This window comes from Triturus cristatus, chromosome 11, assembly GCF_964204655.1.
Source record: "Triturus cristatus chromosome 11, aTriCri1.1, whole genome shotgun sequence".
NCBI lineage: Eukaryota > Metazoa > Chordata > Amphibia > Caudata > Salamandridae > Triturus > Triturus cristatus.
Window position 1 is genome coordinate 377,694,476 of NC_140594.1, and position 15,805 is coordinate 377,710,280.

The window sequence follows — 15,805 nt, forward strand, 5'->3', positions numbered from 1 at the left end:
TTAACTCTGCTCCAATGGGAACAGACCAGCCTGAACTGGCAGTCCAGTTCCTCCCTGAACCGTAACACAAGCAACCCAGAACGGTTACACCCTAGTTAGGGCTCATCAGCCAAGTATAGCTTGATTCCAGTGACACAGTGTTCATAAGACCCACGTCAGGTAGTGTGTAGTATATCAAAAGGACAACTCTATGTGCCCATTGGGACCAGGGTCAGTATTAGATTTGTATACAGATTAGATTTGTGCAGAGGGGCTTATTTAGTAAGTAGGAAATCACATATATTGTTTTGGGAGCCCCCCAATCAATGTATTTATACACCATCCCAGAAAAACAAACAACCGACAAGGTTTCCATTGCTGGTGTAGATTCTCCAAAATATATGCAATAGTCAGTATGACGATATGTACTAAGTCCTGGGGCGCCAAAGAGCCAGTGGGCAAGATGGCCGCTCTCCTGGAAAGTCCTGCGGCCCGTGGGAAATATCAAACATAGTCCTGGCCCCATCGGAAGCCTACAAACAGAGGATTGATAGACATGGCACACGGGGAGATGATTTTAACTATTTATGGGTTTAAATGATGCTGCAGAGGTCCGTTTCTCCCGTGGATCCGCAGTGGTGCACTGGGCAAAAATAGCCTGCTGACTGCCCGATGCAACAAGAGGCCCCGCTACGCCCTGAGGAGTGGTGCCATACAGTACTGGTCAGGTGTTACCCCCTTTCCATGATGCTGCTGTCTGTGAGTCCCCCCCCCCCCTCCCCTGTTGGGCACCTGACCGCAATCTCGGCTGCTATTGCGGCCAGCTGAGTGGCGTGGCCTGTGGATGGGCTATGACCGATTGTGGGGTCGGACCGTGACATGACACACCTGGCACGGCAGTGGAGCTGTGGGGAGGAGACCGACTGCTGCTACCGGCCACCTGGATCTGTGGTCGACAGTAACGGCTTGGGCGCTGCCGCAGAGTGAAGAAAGGTGAGTGGCGCCTGGCCTCCTGCTGTAATTACAAGGCCTTCCCCTGAATACATTTATGATTGGGGATACAGAACCGAATGGTCTGACCCTGTCACCGGTTGCAACACACCCAAGTCAAACAGGAAGATCATCCTGGAGTCATTCTAGCGTCATCCGATGACTTCAGCCAGGCTATTCCTGCAATTATCTGGGGAAGTCATCCCAAGCCATCCTGAAGTCTGCCCACAGGGCAAAATATTTAAATGAGATGACTTACTGTAATCACAAAAACTACTCCAGGATGGTGTCCTGATTACTTCAATTGCCACTCTCTCTCTGTCACCCTCCCTCTCTCTTCCTGTCTCCCTCTCTCTCTCCCTCTGTCTCCTGCTGTCTGTCTACCTCTGTCTGTCTCCCTCCCTCAGTCTCTCTCTGTCTGTCTCCCTCTATCTCCCTCCGTCTTCCTCTCTGTCTCTGCCTCTCTCTGTCTGTCCCTGTCTCTGCCTCTATCTGTGTCTGTCTGTCCCTGTCTCCCTCTCTGTCTCTGCCTCTATCTGTCTGCCCCTGTCTCTGCCTCTATCTGTCTCTATCTCTGTCTGTCTCTGCCTCTATCTCTCTCTCTCTCTCTGTCTCAATCTGCTGTCTGTCTCTACCTCTATCTGTCTCAGCCTCTATCTGTCAGTCTGTCCAAGTCTCTGTCTGTATCTATCTCTATTTGTCTGTTTCTGTGCCACGGGCAGCGCACACTTACAGTGTCTACACGTCCTCGTCACCAGCCCAGAGACAGCCCCCCCTCACTCCCACCTCTCCCTGTGTAATGTAAAAGCCAGCTCGTTTTCTCGCTGAATTTGCTGCTTCGCGTGGTTTGTGTCCCCACCACTGGGCCTGGGGTCACATCTGTTGCTGGCTTTAATTCTGACTCTCACCCCGAGCTGTCAAATCGAAGCCCCCCTTTTGCGCCAGTCACCTGTCCGTGTAGGTATGCATGCATCGATTATATATAGCGCCACACACACCCCCTCGGAAAGCCCAGCAAACGACAAGACTGTCAATACATTTTAAACGTCCCACGAGATAGGACACTGTCACGCCCCCACCAGCACACTTACATACTCATTCGGCTGCTCACCCCTGTCATCATTACAATACCCCTCAACTCACCAGCTGCTGGTTCATCTCAGCTGATATGTGATCCGTCAGTTTCACCGCCCCCACTACCAGGAAGAAGACCCCCAGCAGCACCCTGATTACAGTGTAGAAAATGATGTAATTTAAAAAAGACTCTAAAATATTTACCTGTGAATGTTATTACATATCTAATGTATGCTAATTTACATTTAAAGAAAACTCATTTAATACCTAAATAGTGTTCACTGAGTGTAATCAGCAAATAATTCTAAAATCACACAGCAGGTTGGACCTTTCTGACAAAAAATTAAACCAAAATAGTGGGTGCATTCTTGGGGTAATCAGCAAATCATTCTCAAAACATCAGGATGAATTTCAATATGTTAAAAAGAAATTATGCTTGTTGAGTTTTGGATATTTATTTTCAAATCATCCTCTAATCATCAACAACCATTGGACCTTATGAAGTAATCAGATACTCATTCTTAAATCCTCCTGAAGTCATCGCGAATAGTCACACCTTTTGAAGTCATCAGATACTCATCCTTAAATCTTTCTGAAGTCATCAGGAATAGTCACACCTTGTGAAGTCATCAGCTGCTCATTCTTAAATCCTCCTGACGTCATCATGAATAGTCACACCTTGTGAAGTCATCAGCTGCTCATTCTTAAATCCTCCTGACGTCATCATGAATAGTCACACCTTGTGAAGTCATCAGATACTCATTTTCAAGTCATCCTGCAATCATCAGGCTCAAGTTTCTAAGCTCTGCTGATGACTTCAAGAGCTTGATGATGTCTGATGACATGAAAACGACTTCTACAGTAGTTGGATGATCATCCAATGACTCTGGGATGGCTTCTAAAGTAATCCTGTTTGACCTGGGCAGTCCACCCCCCCCCCCGCCGCCCCCCCCATCTCTGCAGGGTGACTTGGGACAGGCTCTCTTATAATTGCTATGGCTGATCCTTTGAAGCCGTCTTGGACTGATGCTGTCACACATGAGAAGCGAGAGGAGATTAAAGCTGATTGGGGTGAGATCTGCCAGTTGAATGCCACTGACTTGCTGCGACAACTCAATATTGCTGGGTATGCCACTGTGAGCCAGGTGACACTCCTGCTCTGCGCCTCCCACAGTGCTCTGTGCCGGAGTGCCTGAAAACATACTGACAGATCTGCAGTGCCTTTGTAAAGTGGCATCCCTGCCCCTCATTGTTGCTTTATGGGGTAGGAAGACGGACAACAAACCAAGCTGCCGTTTGAGGCCAGTCGGTCTGTTTGTGATCCGGCAAGTGGTGCAGATCACTCTCAAGTGGACGAAACAACCGTAGAGAATTCCACTTTGGCAGTGAACATGAAAATACTTGATCACAAAACAACAAAGCCTCACATACATAGAATCAAAATGGACACAATGTGCACCAGAATAGACTCCATCACGTATAATAAACTGGATATACAGAATAATTTGCGAATTCTGAGGATTCCAGTGTCTGCGAACACTGGCAAGATGGAGGACTGTGTGGAGCGTCAACTTGTTATATTATTTGGCACAGAGGCCTTCTCGCAAATGCTGATTGTGGAACGTGCCCACTGGGTGCTGATGACCCGCCTTCCACAGGGAACTCTGGCACGACCAATACTTACTAGATTACTAAACTACAGGGACACTGCCCTGCATCTGTCTAGAGAGAAACTAAATCTAGAATTTAAGGGCAATGAGGTGGTCATCTATCCGTACTTTACTGCTGCAGTGCAGGAGGCGCGTAGGAAATTTGCTCCCATTAAGCAGAAATTAAGACAGGCAGGTCTGCCCTATGCAATGCTCTGCCCACAAGGAAAAAGATAAAGTTTTAGCCACCACACAGCAGGCAGGAGACTTCCTGCGTCATAACTCCCTGCACAAATCACCGTCAAGATTCTCATTGGCGGCAACCAGAGCATCATCCCCAATGTCTGAGATTGGCTGACTTCATAGTTTACTGATATATTCGTGTTTAAAAAAAAAATCGAGTTGTAGATACTGCGAACTCGACCCGAAGATATCAGGTATCAGAGCGCTTTACATCAACACCAGTTTCTTTACAGACGGACACATACATTTTTTATTTTTAGGCACGGGGAGATGAAGTAATTTGCCCAGAATCACAGAATGTAGAGCGTCCCTCCTGAGACTCTATCCCGGTTCCCCAGCTTCGAGGACGACCGCTCTAGCCGTAAGGTTACATCCTCTCCTTTGCCTGATCCATTATGTGGCCTGTGGCAGACACCACACTGGCCTCCCACACTTATCTCTGAGCCTGAGACTATCTCCTGTCTGAGGCATCAAGACATCTCCCCCGCCCCCTCTCCCCCCCCCCCCCCCCCGGACTTCAGCTGTTGCTCAACATCTTAATGACATTGGATTTAATGTCTTCTGTTAAACTGCGCTCTCTCTTATAGCCGAAGAGTTGCTTGGTGCTCAGTCTTCGAGCCCAGGGCTCCCTTGACTCTTGGGGGATGGTTCCTCCAGACTTCTTGGCTATTTTCCAACAGGATACCCCACATTTTTCTATACAGATTATTTTGACTGTCTGTCTTTTTACCTTCTTGTCACAAACCTTCTGCATCTCCAGACTCTCATTGCTCACTTCATTCTTAATTTTCCTTCCTTGCCTGCTTTCGCCCTTGTGAGAGTCTGGCTTAGTATATGGTGCTCACTTATTTAAATGTAGCACCCTGCACTGATCCAGACAACCCTTATGGTGATTTTAGTGGTCTTCGACATCCTTAGAAAGCTCTTTAAATGGTAGCTGTGGAGAGCTGCCATCAGGCTTAGTCCCGAAGGAATGTAAAGCAGCTTGTTTTACCAGTACTTAATCTTATGGTATAGGTTAAGTGAAAAAGAATCGCACAGTGTAGTTATCAAAATAGGTATTTTATTACAAATAACTCATTAACACATTTGGGCTATCTCCTAATGGAGATAGAAACACAATACACACAATACCTAGGAAATAGAGCACGTAAGTAGCACACACACAGTGATCTCCGGGGGGGACCAAACCATATACTAAAGTAGTGGAATGCGAACCACGACTCAAGTCAAGAATGGACCCAGAAGATGTAGAAGTGTTGGAGACCCAAGTATCCAGGAACCCCTTGGAGGCTGTGTGCAGAGTGTGAACACGACCGTATGATCAACAGAAGTCAATAGGTAAGTCTTGATTGCAGTTTTAAAGAAAAAGAAACCTTCCCAGTGGACCCTAAAGGAACCCCGTGGAAGATGGAAGGTTGGAGCGTCACCCCCCCCAGAGGATACCCTAGGAACCAGGATACCTACACCAGGGAAGCCGGGTGCATAGGTGTCAAGTGACTTCGGAAACCGCTGTAGTCCATAATGTAGGACTTAAGGAAAGATGCCGCGGAAGAAGACGAAGGAGTCCGGTGAATCCCAAAGGTGGGTTCAAGGTGAGAAGAACCTGCAAGCAGAGGGGATTGAGTCTATGCTACTCAAGAGTGACCAGGAGGCATGGAAGACGGATGCCCTCCTATGTCGGGGATGCAGGAGAGGTTTACAGTGCTCTTTAAATTGCAGCTGTGGGAACCAGACAACGCTCTGGAAGACCAGGAGCCATTTAAGAGCTGTCCCACGTCGGATGTCGAGTGCCAGGAGGTCCGTGACCGGCAGAGGCACCGAGAAGCCTTGGTACCAACAAACAATGTAGTTGATGAAAAAGGTACAGTGTTGGAACCAGCAAGGTCCAAGTGACTCACCACAAGCAGGTAAGTCAGAGCAGGTCCCTGGCAAGAAGGGGAGCCCACTGGAGCCAATGAAGACCCTCAAGAGGACCCACGGACCGGAAACACAGGAGACGCAAGAGGACCTCGAGCAGCTCACCAATAAAGAAGGCCCACGGCGCAGAGGAAGCGGTGAGTGTGAAGATCTTGGCTGCAAGAGTTGCTTGAGGATGGAGCGTCTTGGAGCCCGAAGATCTCTGGAGGAGAGTCAACAAGCCTTTGCAACAGTAAGTTGACACAGTGCATAGGGGTTCTGTTCTAGCAGTACTGACGAGGGATACTGGCCTCAAACTCGGTGAGAAGACAGTGCAGTTCTCAGAGAAGTTGCAGAACCACCTCCTTTCGGAGTCTGTGGGATCCCAAGATCAGCAGACCAGTCAGCTGCGTTGAGGTGCCTGCAGATGCATCGAAGTGACTCCTTCACTCCAAGAGAGATTCCTTCAGGTGTCTTTGGATGTCCACAGGCCTGATAAAGAACCTTTATGGAGCACAGACCCAGACTTTGCAGAAGGCCAGGAGGACGACAAGAGCATAGCAGCAGGAATCTTCCCGGTGCAGTCTCGGTTCCCAAAGTGAAGTCCAGCGAAGTGCAGAGTTTCCAGATGGTCAAAATTGAAGTGGTATGTGATCTGAATCTTGTCCTATGATGAATCTAGGAACCCACACACAGATAAGCCCTTAAGTACCCTTAGGAAAGGGTTGGGACGATTCAGGGGTTCCTCCCAGGGGAGAAGGCTGGACAGTGGGGAGGATACTCCCATGTCCTGCGTCCAGTTCATTGCCAGTGTGGGAGCCAACTGAACTGGTTTGAACTGGAGCAAAACAAACACAGGGAGATGATGGATGGAGCACTGAAACTTTTCAGACACTAACCCCCAGTCACAGATCTGGGTAGAATCCATCATCGTTCTTTAGCTCAATTCGCCAGCCCAGTTCAGACCAAGCCATATGCAATCAGTCTTGACCCTGTTCCTTATGGGAACAGTCCAGCCCGAACTTCCAAGCTGGGTCTTTCCTGGATTGGGAACCAGCATCCTGGGATCGGTTTCAGGATACACCCCTCATCAGCCAGGCTAGCTTGAATCCCCCCTCGCCACCATTGTCAGACAGCACGAATTCAGTATGATATCCTACGCGGACGACACCCAGCTCATCCCCACCCCCACCCCCACCAAGGACCCCGTCACCACCAGACTCAACTTCTGAAAGAATGAAGGACGGCGCATACTGGATAAGCAATGCAAAAAGAACAATTGAGGGACATAATGCAGAACAATGTCAGAAATTCACCCCAGTACAGAGATCTGGGCCTAAATCCATCGTTTTGCTCACCATGCCATTCAAGTTTGGACCCAGCCATATGCAAATCAGTCTTGACCCTGTGCCCCATGGGAACAGTCCAGCCCGAACTGCCAGGCCAGTTCCTCCCTGGACTGGAAACAAGCATCCTAGGACCGGTTTCGGGGTTTCACCCCTCTTCAGCCAGGATAGCTTGATTCCAGTGGCATGGAGAGCACGGGACTCACGTCTGAGCATACCCGTCCCACTCGGGGTGTCAAATGCAAAAAGAACAATTGATGGACAGAATGCAGAACAATGTCATACATTCATACATGAGCAGCAGCTGCCTGAAGCTGAACTCGGGGAAGACAGAGGTCCTCATCCTCGGACCCTCCCTCTCTGCATGGGACAACACCTGGTGTTGGCAGCCCTCCCACCCCCACAGACCATGCCCGGAACCTCAGCATCATACTCTACTCCTCCCTCTCCATGACCCGACAAGTCAACGCCGTCGCCTCCAGCTGTTTCAACACCCTCCGCATTCTCTGACAGACCTTCAAGCGGAACCCCCGAATCAAGGAAGACCGTCACCCACGCACTCATAACCAGCAAGCTGGACTACTGGATTGCCCTCTACACTGGAATCAAGAAATCCCTACTTCGCAAACCTCCAGACCATCCATAACACCGCGGCCAGACTCGTCCTTGGCATCCCACGACAGGAACACATCACTCAGCACCTAGACAACCTCCACTGGTTCCCCATCGAGAAGAGAGTTACCTTCAAGATACTCACCCACGCCCACAAATGCCTCCACAACACCAGACCCCAATATCTCAACGAGAGAATCTCTTTCCACGTACTCAAGAGAAACCTCCAACCTCGCCCCCGCCGAAACCCAGCGCATCCGTAGAGCCATTACAGGTGGAACAGGACCTGGGAGGAGCTCCCAATCAACATTAGACGCGCCCCCACCCTGAAGACCTTCAGGAAGACGCTCAAGACCTGGCTTTTCGACTAAACGGAGCTGCTTATCCACCCCCCATCCTCTTGGGAACCTTACGGGTAAGTAGTGCGCTTACAATTCCCCTGATTGATTGAATCCAGTGGCAAAGTGAGCAAGGGACCCATGTATGGGCATACCCTGCCATCTTAAGGTGAACAAGGCAAACACAAGGAGATGATGGACTGGAGTATGCAAGGGGGGCACAAAATGTGCCCTTCAAGCAGTCTCAGTGGCGCTGGCAAGCACCCCCATCCTGTCCCAATACACTACACCCTGTCTGGGAGGTGGTCACATCTCCCTGTGACAGGTTACCTATTGTTCTGCCTTCTCCTGCTCGAGCTTGGCTCAGCAGGAGGAGGGCAGAAACATGTCTCTGGCTGATAGCAGCCCTAGCTGGCTGTCCATGTCTAGAAGACTGGGCCTCCCGAAGGAGCTTTACAGTGCATGGAAACATACCTCCCGCACCGTTTATGGGGTGGGGGTATGATTTCAACATGTTTGATACCAAACATGACAGGGTTCGTTACAGACAGTTTTGAGATGGTCATCGCGTAATGACGCATTAGCACTCTATATGTCGTAATGGCTGCTGCAGTTACAACGTAGGAGAATGGCACCCTTCCTTCAGGATTGAAAGGCCTGCCTTAGGGGTGACTTATAGGTTTTAAGTGTAGTGACCTCAGATATAGGGAAACCTATATCTTTCGTAAGTGGTGCGGGCACCAGCTTACATAGGCTAAAATGGTAGGCCTGTAGTCACAGTTTGAGTGGTCTCTCATGGGTGGCATAATACATGCTGCAGCCCATGGGAGACCTCTAGTGTACCTATGCCCAGTGTACCTTAGTACCATATACTAGCTACTTACGAAGGTACACCAGTAGCCAATCTGGAGGGTACGTAAATACTCTCCATGTCCAATTTAGGGAAGAAGCACAGAGACTGGGGTCCCGATTAGCAATATACCAGTCAGATTAGTCATAAACCACAGCAACACCAGGCTAAAAAGTGGGGGCAACTATGCAGAAGGATCCTACCTTCCTATAGCCCTCTAATCTTCTTTCCCCTTTCCCCTCTTTCCTCTTCTGCTGTCTTCCTCCACTACCCTCCCTCGTCCCACTCTGGGTTGTCCATGCTCCTTTTTTTTCTGCTTTCGCTAAAGTTATTTTTCTGTTTGTTCTTCATGGATGGATGTTTATACCTGGGGTGGGAGGTGGTAAGGCAAGGGGAACTTTGAACTGTTTTTCTGTGCACACACTCACACAATGCGTTTGCCACATTATCAATGTACTACAGATCCTCTGCTACTATTTTGTTCAATGAATATTGCAACATTCACTTAATGATGACCACTCACGGTGCAGGTGATGCTAACGGCACGTCCACCAAAATTAATTGCCTAACTTGGAATGTTAGAGGCCTGGGTGACCCACGAAAATGCAGGCAGATACTTGTTTTTCTAGAGAGATATCACGTGCATATTGCCTAACTGCAAGAGTCCCACTTAAAAGACTACTCAAACCACATTTGCAACCAAATGGGCCTCGTACAGACAATTTTCCACCTTTTCCTCCTATGCAAGAGGCACTATACTTGTCCTTAAAGGAGTGCCTTACACGCCACTGGGCTCCTTAAATGATGACCAGGGGTGATGCACACTGACGTGGGGACAACTGCCTCAACCGTGATTACCATAGTCAACTGCTATGGTCACAATGTCGATGACCCGTCTTTCTTTGACTGACATTGGGAGAAGATTACGGATATAGACGCAATGCATGTACTATAGGGAGGAGATTTCAACATCACCTTAGATAAAACCATTGATAGGTCCCACACTCTGACCACATATCACTATACTGCAGCTAGACATGTCAGGGATATCATTTAAGAATGTGACCTGCTAGATGTACGAAGGACACTCAACCCCTTGGCTAAAGAAGGCACTTTTTAGTCTAGTGTACATAACAGCTGGCCAGGATTGGACTATCGGTTAGTAGCCAAAGGTTTGCACAGTTGGATATGCAAGGTCACACATCTTGCAGGTACATAGTCCGACCACTCTCCGGTTCTGTTTGAACTGTGTCCCCCAGTGACTGCTCCCTCAAATGTGCCAATCTGAAAGAGACACGTTAGTGATAGATTCCTTACCTTAGAATATCCCCAGGCGTCAGTAGGTGGTTTGTAGCAGTACCCCTGCGCGTCAGTAGGTGGCGTTGTGCGGCTCCGCGTTCGTCACTGGTGTCGTATGCGCCGAGATGACGTCACGTAGACTACTTAGGCGCCACTCATGCGCGCTGACGTCAGTTCTTTCTTTTTCTGCGCCAGCAAGCGCAGATTCGGTTAGAGCATGTACCTTAGTCACTTTTTGACTGCACTTTAGAGACTTTTGTCTCCCTTTTTCTCCTTGGTGCACGTAGGGATGCCTGAATTTAAGTCTTGTGGGGCCTGCCATAGCAATATGTCGGTGGCGGACTCCCACGATGTTTGCCTCTACTGCCTGGAAAACTGACCACGACTCCCGGTCCTGCCGGGACTGTCAGGCCATGGCCCCGAAGGCCTTGAGGGAACGGTGCCGGAAGCTGCTGAAGGTCCGGCACTCGTCCCAATGCCGTTCCAGGTCCAGGGACCGTTCCCGGGAACGCTCGCGGGGCCGCAGTCGTCGCTCCTCGGGCTCCAAGTCTTCGCCCTCGTATTCCGGTAAGCGACGACATAAAAAGAAGTCGAAGAAGCGTGTTCGCTCCCTGACGTTCCCCCATCGGTCCTCGGATGCGGACGAGGGGGACAGGGGTTCTGCCCCTGCGGCTCCTTATGGAGCCTGGGAGTCCCACGGCCTACCCGCCTTACCCGGGTCCATCGGCGGCTCCCGAACAGGTGCAAGAATTTCTTGCCACCATAGACCGCCTTTTTAGGCCTCGGGCTTCCACCGGCGAGCCTTCGGGCCCCGTGGACCCGTGTCCAGATCTTGTTGGGCCGTCTGCGCCGCCGTCGGATCCAGCTTTGGCGCCACAGGATCCTGCGCCGTTGCCTCCGGCCCCGGCGCCACGAAGTCCAGTGCTGCCGGCTCTGGCCCCAACGACAACCTTGGCTCCGCCTCCGGCGCCGCAGTGGGTGCCGTTTCTCCCTCCCTTGCCCCGGTTCCAGGACCATTTTGTTCCTACCTGGGATCCGCATTGGGATGCGGCGCCGGCCGGGGCCGAGCCGGCGCCGCATCCCAATGCGGATCCCAGGTAGGAACAAAATCAGAGGACTCTGGTCTCCGGCGGAGTCCCGGCTCCATATCAACCTTTTGGAGCTTCGGGCGATCCGGCTTGCACTGAAAGCATTCCTTCTCTCTGTCCGGGGAAGTGTCGTGCAGGTGTTCATGGACAACACCACCGCCATGTGGTATTGCAACAAACAGGGCGGGGTGGGGTCCTGGACCCTATGTCAGGAGGCTCTGCGCCTCTGGACATGGCTGGAACATCAAGGCATTACCTTGGTGGTTCAACACCTGGCAGGTTCTCTGAACGCCAGGGCGGACGAACTCAGCCATTTGTGCTTGATGGATCACGAATGGCGTCTGAACTCGGACGTGGCGCAAAGTCTCTTTCAGCAGTGGGGAGAGCCTTGGTTAGATCTATTTGCCACCGAAGAGAACGCGCAATGTCATCAGTTCTGCGCGTTGGAATTTCCAAGGCGGCACTCGCTCGGCGACGCTTTTCGTCACGAGTGGAGTTTCGGTCTGTTGTACGCCTTTCCACCTATACCACTTCTGCCCAGAGTGCTGAAGAAGATTCGGCCCGACCGGGCCCAAGTCATCCTTGTGGCTCCGGATTGGGCACAAAGATACTGGTATCCCGAGCTACTCAGCATGGCGATTGTTCCCCCGCTCCGACTGCCTGTTCGGGAGGATCTTCTGTCGCAGCAGTAGGGGACGGTCCTCCACCCGAACCTGTCCAGCCTCCACCTCCATGCGTGGAGATTGAGCGGTGACAGTTGACAGCTTTTGATCTTTCTCCCGCAGTCGGTGATGTCATTCTGGCAGCCAGGCGTCCTTCCACTAAAACGGTATACGCCTGCAGATGGAACAAGTTTGTGGCATGGTGCACAGCTAAGACTGTGGATCCCCTTTCTGCCCCTCTTTCCGAAGTCCTTCTGTTTCTTCTCTCTTTGGCCCAACAGGGCTCTGCTCTGGGCACTATCAAAGGTTAACTTTCTGCCATCTCCGTCTTTTTGCGGCTTCCTGATCAGCCTTCTCTTTTCAAGTCCCCGGTTGTTAACCGTTTCCTGAAAGGCATTATGCACACGTTTCCTCCCGTGCCGTTTATAATGCCTCAATGGGACTTAAAACTTGTCTTGATATATCTGATGTACGCTCCCTTCGAGCCCCTTCATAGCTGTCCTTTGCGTCTTCTCACTCTCAAGACGGCTTTCCTGGTAGCTATCACCTCTGCCAGAAGAGTGAGTGAGCTCCAGGCTCTTTCTTCTAAACCTCCTTTCCTTTCTGTTCATCCGGACAAGGTGGTTTTACGGACCCGTCCTTCTTTCTTGCCAAAGGTTGTCAAGCCCTTCCACATCGGGCAGACCATCACTTTGCCTACCTTCTTTCCGCCTCCGCATCCTTCTAAAGGGGAAAAAGAGGCTCCACCGTATGGACCCAAAACGTGCGCTCTCTTTCTACCTGAAGCGCACGCAACAGTTCCGGGTGGATGACCAGCTCTTTGTTGGCTACGTGGGCGCAAAAAGAGGTCGGGCTGTGCACAAATGGACCATCTCTTGGTGGGTCGTTCTCTGCATCAATGCCTGTTATTCGTTGGCTAAGAAGCAGTCTCCTCTGGGACTGTGTGCCCATTCTACCTGGGCAACGGCAGCCACTACTGCCTTGGGACGCGGCGTCCCCTTGCAGGACATTTATCAGGCAGCTACGTGGGCCGCGCTGCACACGTTTACCAAGCATTACTGCCTTGACAGTCCGGTCCGGAGAGACGGCTTCTTTGGCCGTTCTGTTCTCCGTCACTTTCTGGTGTAGTCTATTCGCAGACCCACCACCGGGGTTGGTATTGCTGGGGTATCTATTCTAAGGTAAGGAATCTATCACTAACGTGTCTATTTCAGATGCAGAAGTTACTACTTCTGTAACGATATAACTGTAAGAGACATTAGTTAGTGATAGATTCCTTACCGCCCCGCCCATCCTCCCCGTTCTGCGAACTGATTTCTAGGGTCAAGGTCATCCCTTTCAGGGCCCTAGTTTCATGGCACCAGTGGTCAGTTTCTTGCATGGCTCTGCGTTCCTGGCGCGGAAAGTCGTGTACCGAACTGACATCAGCGCGCATGGGCGTCGCCTAAGTAGTCTCCGTGACGTCCTCTCGGTGCATACGACGCCAGTGACGGACGCGGAGCCGCACGACGCCACCTACTGACGCGCAGGGGTACTGCTACGAAAAGACTTTCCGGATCCAGTCTGACGCCTGGTGATATTCTAAGGTAAGGAATCTATCACTAACGAATGTCCCTTATAGATATATCGTTACACAAGTAGTAACTTGTGCTGTAGATTGAATCCCACCCTCTTATTGGATGCTCCATTCCGTGAAGAACTTAGCCAAGAAATAATTGATTTCTGTGACTGGAGTAATGAGTCTGTCCCAGAGGTGGGACCGATTAGGAAGGCCTTTAAAGTCACTATTTGTGGTATTTATTTGGCCATGGATGATGGGATACTGCAATCCATACAACATCACCTTGGTCAACTTGAGATCGAGCTGAAAAGGCGGAAGTCCGTCTGGGAGGATCAGGTGATCCCAGGCTTTCGGTCAGCTATGACACACCCTCTCTCAATACCAGGAAACGGTGGCAAGGAAGTGTCTTTATCAGAGGAAGTAAGTTCAAGCGTATGGCAAAAGCGACACCCAGGTCACACATTGGCAACTATGATTCATAAAGTTCGCTTCACAACTGACATTCTGGAGATACGAACGACAAAGGATGCACTGGTTAGTGGCACACCGGACATATTAGACACCTTTACCTCATTCTATAGTACACTTTACACCTCCTGCACTCCACACAAACTAATATTGATGCCTACCTTGACAATGTCGCATTCGGATGGTTAAGCAAAACACAAAAGCATTTTTTAGCTGCAGACTTTGAGGACAATTAAATCGGGGAGTAGTAATGCAGCTGTGGTCTCATAGGGTCCCTGGGCCATACGGGCTGCCAGCTGAATTTTGAAAAACATATACAGACACATTACTTCACATCCTGGAATCAGTATGTCAAGAGATTATAGAAACAGGCCTTCTCCTGCCCTCCATGTGCGATTATCTCATTGCTAAAACCTCGAAAATCCCCAGATTGTTGCGAGTCTTACCGGCTGCTCTCACTCATCAACTGTGATGTTTAGATTCTTGAAAATGTACTATCCAACCGCCTCTCCCTACTCATGACATTTTTGGTGTTACCAGATCAGTTTGGCTTTGTCCTGGGGCGATTTACATCCCACAACCTAAGGACATTCTTCGCACTATTGCTCAATATCAACCCAGTCATTGCTGCGGTGGCGGTCTTTTTAGACACCACCAAAGCTTTTGACTCCCAGGAATGGGATTATTTGAAGGTGGTGCTCTGCAGGACAGGGTTCCCCCACTCATTCCTGACGTGGAGCGCCCTTCTCTATTCGTGCCCTTTGGTGTGTGTTAGAATCCATGATGCGGACTCCCAGCTATTTGTAATATCTAGGGGCACTCGACAGGGGTGCCCACTATCGCTACTACTCTTCGCCCTGGCCATGGAACCACTAGCTGCAAAATTATATGAACATCACCAGGAGTATGCACTTTGATACCCTTCCCGACATCTGTAAGTGTCCTTATATGCAGACGAAATATCTCTCTATTTACAATACCCACACAGCCTGAATGGCATACTACGTGAATTGTTTCCCCAAACTTCAGTTACAGAGAAGTTTACACCAGACTTTCCTCTGCAGTGATGTGAATCAGAACTGGTGTATTTGGGGATCCAAGTACCTAGAGACAGAGAGTTACATTGTGGGAAAATTATGGGGTTGTCCTGACCAAAATTATAGACTGCATAACGTGCTGGATTTCGCTGCCTTTGTCCCTTGCAGGACACATCTCGCTCATAAAATGTATCATCCTGGCCAAACTCCTATATCTGTTTCTAAATATTCCCTACCACCCCAGCCCTACTTTGTTTCAAGCATTAAAGACACAACGTATCCGTTTGGCTTGGGGGGGTAAGCAACCTTGCCTACATTGGAATGCCCTTACTAAACCATTCTCGAAAGGGGGCGTTGAAGCTCCGGATATGGAGCTTTATTATCTATGTGCCCAGGCACACTACGCCTTCCATTGGTATAGGTCCGCTCCTTACCTGCCGCACCTTGCTTTTGAACAAGATTACATGGCCCCCTTGCCCCCTCTCTCGCACTTGGGGACAATGATTTCCCATCCCCGGACTGCGGATGCTACGGTTGCGTGTACATCATTGGTGTTGGACAAACTCGGCAAGAAGTTTTTGATACCCCTACTTAACACCTTGCTTGTGCCACTGATATTCAACCCATTATTTCCATTTACACACAAGGCAACCTGCAGGCAAATGCTGCAGAAATATGAAATCAGCAAATGGAGGAACCTCTTAAGGGCA